Raw genomic sequence first — 9,606 nt, 5'->3', positions numbered from 1 at the left:
AAACCTAGTTTATTGAGTTTTTTTAGCATGAAAGGCCGTTGAATTTTGTCAAAGCCCTTATCTGCATCTATTGAGATAAACGTGGATTTTGTCATTGGTTCTGTTTATGTGATGGATTATGTTTATTGATTTGCATATGTTGAACCAGCCTTGCATCCCAGGGATGAAGCCATCTTGATTGTGGAGGATAAGCTTTTTGATGTGCTGCTGGATTCGGTTTGCCAGTATTTTATTGAGGATTTCTGCATTGATGTTCATCATGGATATTGGCCTAAAATTCTCTGTTTTTGTTTTGTCAGTGCCAGGCTTTGCTATTAGGATGATGCTGGCCTCATAAAATGAGTTAGGGAGGATTCCCTCTTTTTCTATTTATCGGAATAGTTTCAGAAAGAATGGTAGCAGCTCCTCTTTTTACCTCTGGTAGAATTTGGCTGTGAATCTATCTGGTCCTGGACTTTTTTGGTTGGTAGGCTATTAATTATTGCCTCAGTTTTAGAACCTGTTATTGGTCTATTCAGAAATTCAACTTCTTTCTGGTTTAGTCTTGGGAGGTTGTATGTGGCCAGGAATTTATCCATTTCTTCTAGGTTTTCTAGTTTATTTGCATAGAGCTGTTTACAGTATTCTCTGATGGTAGTTTGTATTTCTGTGGGATCAGTGGTGATATCCCCTTTATCATTTCTTATTGTGTCTATTTGATTCTTCTCTTTTGAAGGTTTTTTTTTTTTAAATCTCCTTTGGTTCTGCTCTGTTCTTATTTATTGCCTTCTGCTAGCTTTGAATTTGTTTGCTCTTGCTTGTCTTGTTCCTTTAATTGTGATGTTAGGGTGTTGATTTTAGATCTTTCCTGCTTTCTCTTGTGGGCATTTAGTGCTATAAATTTCCCTCTACACACTGCTTTAAATGTGTCTCAGAGATTCTGGTATGTTGTGTCTTTGTTCTCATTGGTTTCAAAGAACATCTTTATTTCTGTCTTCATTTCATTATGTACCTAGCATTCATTCAGGAGCAGATTGTTCAGTTTCTACGTAGTTGTGTGGTTTTGAGTGAGTTTTTAAATCCTGAGTTCTAATTTGATTGCATTGTGGTCTGAGAGACTGTTTGTGGTGATTTCTTTTCTTTTACATTTGCTGAGGAGTGCTTTACTTCCAATTATGTGGTCAATTTTAGAATAAGTGCGATGTGGTGCTAAGAAGAATGCATATTCTGTTGAGTTTTGGTGGAGAATTTTGTAGATGTCTATTAGGTGTGCCTGGTGCAGAGCTGAGTTCAGGTTTTGGATATCCTTGTTAACCTTCTGTCTCATTGATCTGTCTAATATTGACAGTGGGGTGTTAAAGTCTCCCATTATTATTGTGTGGGAGTCTAAGTCTCTTTGTAGGTCTCTAAGGACTTGCTTTATGAATCTGGGTGCTCCTGTGTTGGGTGCATATATATTTAGGATAGTTAGCTCTTCTTGTTGACTTGATCCCTTTACCATTATGTAATGGCCTTGTCTCTTTTCATCTTTGTTGGTTTAATATTCCGTTTTCATCAGAGAGTAGGATTGCAACCCCTACTTTTTGTTGCTTCCCATTTGCTTGGTAGATCTTCCTCCATCCCTTTATTTTGAGCCTATGTGTGTCTCTGCACGTGAGATGGGTCTCCTGAATACAGCACACTGATGGGTCTTGACTTTTTATCCAAGTTGCCAGTCTCTGTATTTTAATTGGGGCATTTAGCCCATTTACATTTAAGGTTAATATTGTTATGTTTGAATTTGATCTTGCCATTATGATGTTAGCTGGTTATTTTGCCCATTAATTGATGCAGTTTCTTCATAGTATTGATGGTCTTTACAATTTGGCATGTTTTTGCATTGGCTGGTACCGGTTGTTCCTTTCCATGTTTAGTGCTTCCTTCAGGAGATCTTGTAAGGCACGTCTGGTGGTGACAAAATCTGTCAGCATTTGCTTGTCTGTAAAGGATTTTATTTCTCCTTCCCTTAAGAAGGTTAGTGTGGCTGGATATGAAATTCTTGGTTGAAAATTCTTTTCTTTAAGAATGTTGAATATTGGCCCCCACTCTCTTCTGGCTTGTAGGGTTTCTGTAGAGATATCCACTGTTAGTCTGATGGGTTTCCTTTTGTGGGTAACCCGACTTTTCTCTCTGGCTTTGCTTAACATTTTTTCCTTCATTTCAACCTTGGTGAATCTGACAATTATGTGTCTTGGGTTTGCTCTTCTCGAGGAGTAGCTTTGTGATGTTCTGTGTTTTTCCTGAATTTGAATGTTGGCCTGCCTTGCTATGTTGGGGAAGTTCTTCTGGCTTACAATCCTGAATAGTGTTTTCCAACTTGGTTCCATTCTCCCCGTCACTTTCAGGTACACCAATCAAACGTAGGTTTGGTCTTTTCACATAGTCCCATATTTCTTGGAGGCTTTGTCTGTTTCTTTTTACTCTTTTTTCTCTAAACTTGTCTTCTTGTTTTATTTCATTAATTTGATCTTCAATCACTGATACCATTTCTTCTACTTGATTGAATTGGCTATTGAAGCTTGTGCATCCATCACGAAGTTCTCGTGCCATGGTTTTCAGCTCCATCAGGTCATTTAAGGTCTTCTCTACACTGTTTATTCTAGTTGGCCATTCGTCTAACCTTTTTTTCAAGGTTTTTTGCTTCCTTCCAATGGGCTAGAACATTCTCCTTTAGGTCAGAAAAGTTTGTTATTACTGACCTTCTGAAGCCTACTTTTGTCAGCTCGTCAAAGTCATTCTCCATACAGCTTTGTTCCATTGCTGGTGAGGAGTTGCGATCCTTTGGAGGAGAAAAGGCACTCTTGTTTTTAGAATTTTCAGCTTTTCTGCTCTGGTTTCTCACCATCTTTGTGGTTTTATCTACCTTTGGTCTTTTTTTTATGCAAGAGCAATTTAAAAAATTAAATATTTATTTGAATAACAAGTTTAAGTTCGAGCTGCAATGTTGGCAATGCAGGTTTTTAATGCAGATCACAAAAAGCATGCACAAAAAGTACTGGTGCAAAGGACAAAATAGTGCTAAGAATTAGGCCAAATAGCTATCGATTTTAAGAAAATAAAAGGCCTGAAATCACTATACAAAATATAAAATGTATTAAACACTACCATCCACAGAACAGTCTTTATTATTCATTATATTTAAAAATTATTTGCATAATTATATATTGAATTGTAAATGAGTATTATACATGAACCTCCATTTGGAAGGCAATTCCTTGTAGCACTATAGAACATCTAATTACATTGCAAAAAGTATCCTGTTTTGCTATCGATAAAACAGTTAATGGTATTACTGTAAATATCAGGAAGGCTACAAAAAAAGATACAAGTTTTTTTTTGTCTTCAAAGTGTTTTCCATGCAGTGAAGCACTTGCTGTGTTGAACTGAATGCACTACTGGAGAATGTTCTGGATCCGAGATGCTCTTGAGAGACAAGACTAGGCTTTTCAAATCAAACACTCAAAGGAATCATGCAACCCTCTTATGACTGGGATACCATCATGTGCCACTTACCAATGCTGTCTCTCCAGAAAACCATTCAAGATGCTTAATAAAAAAATCAGACTTATATGATAAATATACATAAAATGAAGACACCAACTGCGATTTGACATGACTACTGGTAATGTCTGTGCTATGTGAAAGCACCTTTAAAAAGAGCCTATGCGGCAAGAGATAAGTGTCTAAAGATTCAAAACGAATCAACAACATTGGATAACAATATAATTCTCAACTCAGAAGCTGCCTCAAGATTAGGTGCATCTTCAGTTAATGTAACAGGAAAAAAAGGCAGTGGATTTTATTTTATTAATTGTATCCACTTACAAACTGACCTAAGGTCACCCCGATGTGTAGACACAATGAGATTTTTGTTGTTTATAGTCTTTAGTTGAAGTGATAAGGGAAATAGATCTATTTAAAAACAAAACCAAACAGCTATTTCTGTCTAGATTAAGATGTGGCCCCGGGTGTGGGATTCACATTTTGAGTGGCCACTTGTGGTGCAACCTTGATGATCTGGGGTTTGTCTATGATTCTGGCTGTGTGGTTGCCCTTCTCTACAATCCCCATAATCCATGCGTGGTGGCCTTCACTGTATTTGGGGGACTTTATCTCTGCACAGAACCGAGATGCTTGCTGACATGGTAAACAGATCAGAAGGCCGCCTGAGGTCTCCGGGCAGGTCCCATGCATGAGGCTGAACATGTTTCCGCAGGCCTTGCTCACCGCAGCCATCTTGGCCAGCACCAGGAGGTTGTGAATTACAAATGACACCTCGTTCCTCTGCTGCTTGGCTAGGTTCTGCACATGGCCCAAAATCCCGAAGCCCGTGATGTCAGTGGCCATGTGGGCATTGAACGTGTGCATGAGTCCTGCAGCTGTCCTGTTGAGCCTCACCATGTTCATCATCGCCTCCTGGTTGGCCAGCTCTACATCTTCGGTGACCACTAGTTTAATCTTATTCCATTTCTAAGGAATATCCAGCCACTGGTGCACAGCCACTGCCACCTGTGTCCCCAGGGGTTTTGTCAACACCAGCACGTCCCCTGGCACTGCATTGTCTGGCATGATAAATTCATTGGGCTGGAAGACAGTGGTAGTGACTCCTCCCAGGACAATCCAGGGATTTAGTACTGTTTGGCTGCCCATTACAGACATTCCTGCTTCCTCAGCTGTGTCTTTAAAACTTTGGATAATCAGAGGCATCACTTTATCCCTTTCCCTGTCGGTCATTTTATTACTGACTCCAAGGAGCATCGGCATATTGTCACATTCTGTGACCCCCATTGCATAGAGGTCACTGAGGACATTTGCACATGCTATCCTGCCCATCATGTAAGGGTCGTCTACGATCGGGTAAATGTAATCTGTGGTTTGAACCAAGGAAAGCCCACTGTGCCTCAAAGGAATGGCACAAGTATCCATTCCAATGCGAAGCCTTGGCATAACGGCTCCCAGAAACTGCTCGTCTTCTTGGAAGTGGTTCTCCTGTAAAGATTCCAGCAATTTTTGCAAGACATCTTGGGGCACTTTGCAACTGTGCCCTTCAGTTCAGTGAATCTGGTTAGCCAGAAGCTTTTGTCCAATTCGTAACTTTCCAGGTTAAAGGACTCCCGCTTAGACATGGTTCTTGGGCCCTGCTCTCCTCACAGCTCAGCCCCTCCCCTCCCTCTGTGGGTTGGCTGGGTTCTTTATGGATCCACCAGCTGGCTTTGCACCCTCCGCCTCCTCCCAAAAACGGGCTGTGGGCCGCTCCCACAATGCACCGGGCGCGGCCGGACTCCCTTAAGCGTCGCCTGAATAAAAATGCCATGCCTGGTGGCAGTAGCAGTGGCGGCCCAGGCCCATGCCTGGGTGCTGCAGGGGCTCACCTGGCTTGGCATAGCCCTGTGGGAGCCAGGCCATGGCACTCATGCCTGCTGGGCATGTGGGGCTACATTTGGTCTTTGATGTTGGTTATCTACAGATGGGGTTTTTGTGTGGATGTCCTTTTTGTTGATATTGATGCTATTTCTTTCTGTTTGCCAGTTTTCCTTCTAACAGTCAGGTCCCTCAGCTGCAGGTCTGTTGGAGTTTGCTGGAGGTCCATCCAGCCCCTGTTTGCCTGGGTATCACCAGCAGAGGCTGCAGAACAGCAGATATTGCAGAACACCACATATTGCTCCCTGATTTTTCCTCCGGAAGCTTTGTCGCAGAGGGAAGCCGCCTATATGATGTGTCTATTGGCCCCTACTGGGAGGTGTCTCCCAGTTAGGCTACACGGCAGTCAGGGACCCACATGAGGAGGCAGTCTGTCTGTTCTCAGAGCTCAAATGCCATACTGGGAGAACCACTGCTCTCTTCAGTGCTGTCAGACAGGGATGTTTAAGTTTGCAGAAGTTGTCTGCTGCCTTTTGTTTAGTTACGCCCTGCCCACAGAGGTGGATTCTATAAAGGCTGTAGGCCTTGCTGAGCTGTGGTGGGCTCCACCCAGTTTGAGCTTCCCGGACACTTTGTTTACCTAGTAAAGCCTCAGCAATGGCAGGTGCCCCTCCCCCAGCAAGGCTGCAGCCTTGCAGGTCGATCTCAAACTGCTGCACTAGCAGTGAGCAAGGCTCCGTGTGTGTGGGACTCACCGAGCCAGGCACGGGGGAGAATCTCCTAGACTGCCGGTTGCTAAGACTTTGGGAAAAATGCAGTATTTGGGTGGGAGTGTCCCATTTTTCCAGGTACAGTCTGTCATGGCTTCCCTTGGCTAGAAAAGGGAAATTCCCTGACCCCTTGCACTTCCCAGTTAAGGTGATGCCCCACCCTGCTTCGGCTCACCCTCCATGGGCTGCACTCACTGTCCAATCAGGCCCAGTGAGATGAACCAGTTACCTCAGTTGGAAATGCAGAAATCACCCAACTTCTGCATCAATGGCAGTGGGAGCTGCAGACTGGAGCTGTTCCTATTCGGCCATCTTCAGCCATCGGTCAAATTTGTCATTTTATAAGTATCCCATTCCCACAACAATGAACACACTTCCATGATAACAGCATTAATCATTTATGAGGTTGGTGTCCCATGACCCAAAAACTACCCATCAGGCCCTCAATCCTTTATTGTAGAGTTTTTATATGTGGTTTAAGTTAGGTTGCTTTCAGCTTAAAATAGACTATTATAACCTTAAGATGTTTTATATAAGCCTGATGGTAACAACAAAAAGAAAAGCTCTAGTAGATACATAAAAGATAAAGAGAAAGAAATAAAAACATACTACTACAAAAAAAATCATTAAAGTATGAAGGAAGACAGCAAGAGAGGAATAAAGTAACAAAGAAACTACAAACATAAAACAATGCTAAAATTGACAATAAAGCCAGCAATGGTGACACATGTCTGTGGTCCCAGCTACTGAGGAGGATGAGGTGGGAGGATTGCTTGAGGTTAATAGTGTGGGGCTATAGTGTGCTATGATTGTGCCTATTAATAGCTGCTGCAATTCAGCCTGGACAACATAGCAAGACAGTGTTCTCCAAAAATAAATAAATAAAAATTTAAAATGCCAATAGTTTTTTAAATTACTCTTCCACTTGCAAACACAAAACAGTATGTAGAGATTTACACTATGAACATTTTTTTTTCCCAAGAAGCAACACAGAAACTTAAAAGGAAAAGTGAAAGAAAACACATACCCTTTGAAAGAAGTGTTGGGCTGCAGCCTACACTGTGAGCCAGGGAGAAAACTAAGTCCCAGAATGTGAGAGGGGGATAAACTGCCTCCAGGATACACACTCCCACTGGGAACCCAGCAATTCAGGCCACAGGGGATGAACTTAACTCTACCAGCACTGGAACTTATTTAGTGACTGGTGGGGAGTATGTTATAAGTAGCAGAAACAGGACATGCCTTGCATGCATTTCCATTCTCCAGCAGAGATGGAGGGAAGCCATTCCTGATCCTACCTCACACAGGACCTCACAGAAGTCTGCCAGCTAACTCAAGTAGTGTTCACAGGTTGAGAGAAGCTCCCAACTGAGCTTCATGATATAATCCAGAACCGAGGGGGCAAGTAGGAAGTAAACTGTAGACATGGGTTCAGGAGCTGGTTGTCCCTGCTTTGTGGGCAGACTGGGAAAGATATAGCCACATAGCTACAGTTTATGTCTCCCTGGGGAAGGCTTATGGCCTAGGGCAGTTTTGAGTTTTGAAGGCAGACTGTCTAGAATCTAGCTAGCTGCTGCTAGCGGAATAGTGTTGGTGTGAGGCCTGCTTTGCTAAGTGCATGGGAGCTAGGCGGGGCTTACTGCTGCCTGCTAATCTCTACTCCCCATATGGATTCTTCCGTGCAGCAGAGACAGCTGTAGTCTTCCCTGGAACATTACCCTGGTGGCCAGAAAACTATCCTCCAAACCCACTAGGGCCACTGCTGGCACTCACATGTGGAGAGCCAGAGTGTTTGACTTGTCTGACCCAGCCCCCACATAGCTTTGCCCCTCCACCTACCCTGGTATCTTAATACAAAGGAAAGAAAATTTTGAGAAGTCTATGGCCCTGCTCATTGCCTGAGATACCAGAGTACCTCCCCTGGGTAATAAAAGGCAAGTACAAATCCCACTGCTACCACAGCAGCTGGTGCTCTTTTGCAAGTGCCACCTCCTGGCTGGAGGCCAACCAACATAGTCCATTACAGCACCTGCAGGCAGAATAACACAGCACCTAGCAAGGAGAAAACTTGGGCATGTTCTAAGCTATCACCATTGCCTGCATCACTCTGGCTAAGTAGGAGGTCCTGAGTCTGTCCATGTGACCAGTTTATTACTATTATAGCTTGCAGTTGAGAAAGTCAACACTCAGGAATCTCACAGAGTCTATATCACTCCCCTGCCACCCCCATCAGAGCTGATGCTGGTACCCGCTGCTGGGAGACTTTGTATGATGGCTGGGAGAGGTCATATCACTAGATCCCTTGTAGACATTCTCCAACACCAGCATGGTGTATGGAATCCCCACTGAACAGCTAGACTCAGAGGAGCAGCAGCATTCACTGTAATCTGACCCTCAGGGACTCCTGCTCCTGGAAGAAAGCAGGGAGTGAACCCCATCAAGAGAGCACCCTGTTTGACAAAATAATCCAGAAGGCAGGCCTTGAGTCCCTGAACTTTCTGCTTGTGGGAAGTTTCTATCAGCAGAGGCACAAGTGCAGGACTGAGCTCAGTGTGGAAAGTTATGTGGCTCTACCACGATAGTCTGGCAGCCCTGGTACTTGTGAAGGGTCTTGGAGAAGGGGACTTTCTCTTCCCCTTACTTAGCACTGCAGACACAGCTGCAGCTTCTCCCATGGGAACTTCGCATGGGTGAACATGTAAACAGCCTTCCTGGAGCACTTCAGGGTGATAGCATCCCCCAAAAAGGAGTGCCTTGCAGGTTCAGGCTTGCACTAGTAGAGCCACCATCCCTCTCTACATTAAACATAAGCATTCCTGCAGATTAAAAGAGGTACCTGTCTGATCTGAATAGCAGGAACACTGTGTCAGGAGTGTGACTGGGAGGCAGATTGTTTTCTTGCTGGCCTGGTAGGGGAGCGAGATGGCTTTCTTCCTTCTCCCATGAAACGACCTTGGTGTGTTTCACTGAGAGCTCCCCCAGCCACCTCTGTCAAGGTTGGGTTGTCTGCCCACTACTGGGTATTGTGTTTACCTACCTGCTTTAGCCACAGCCAGTTTTCACCTGTAGACACCATCCCCTACTGCCCTGAAGACTGAACTATTCAACCTAGTAAATAAAATACTGAGAAAAAAATAAATCAATAAAAAAGTACACACCACTGGGGATAAAGAAGTTTCAAATGACCTCTGCTATTTCAACCCTACAGGAGACAGAAAACCTGCTCACACATTGAGAATATTGCTACTACAACAAGCATCTGAGTAAGCAATGATGTAAAGACTCTCTATAACCAAGGAACTCATACAAAATCTTTACCTCCAACACTCAGAGCCAAATTAGGTTACAATAAACTATAATCAGCCAGGTGTGGTGGCTCACACCTGTAATCCTAGCACTTTGGGAGGCTGAGGTGGGTGGATCACAAGATCAGGAGATCAAGACCATCCTGGCTAAC

The 9,606-nt window shown here is 43.6% G+C and overlaps 1 pseudogene; it reads right to left on the bottom strand.

Annotated features, from left to right (window-relative positions):
- Window positions 1-3,802: 3,802 nt before the first annotated feature.
- LOC101128380 (selenide, water dikinase 1-like) lies at window positions 3,803-5,144 on the bottom strand (annotated as a pseudogene).
- Window positions 5,145-9,606: the final 4,462 nt, after the last annotated feature.

This window comes from Gorilla gorilla, chromosome X, assembly GCF_029281585.2.
Source record: "Gorilla gorilla gorilla isolate KB3781 chromosome X, NHGRI_mGorGor1-v2.1_pri, whole genome shotgun sequence".
Taxonomy (NCBI): domain Eukaryota; kingdom Metazoa; phylum Chordata; class Mammalia; order Primates; family Hominidae; genus Gorilla; species Gorilla gorilla.
Note: the sequence above shows the minus strand (reverse complement) of the source record. Positions and strands in the feature narration are given on the sequence as shown.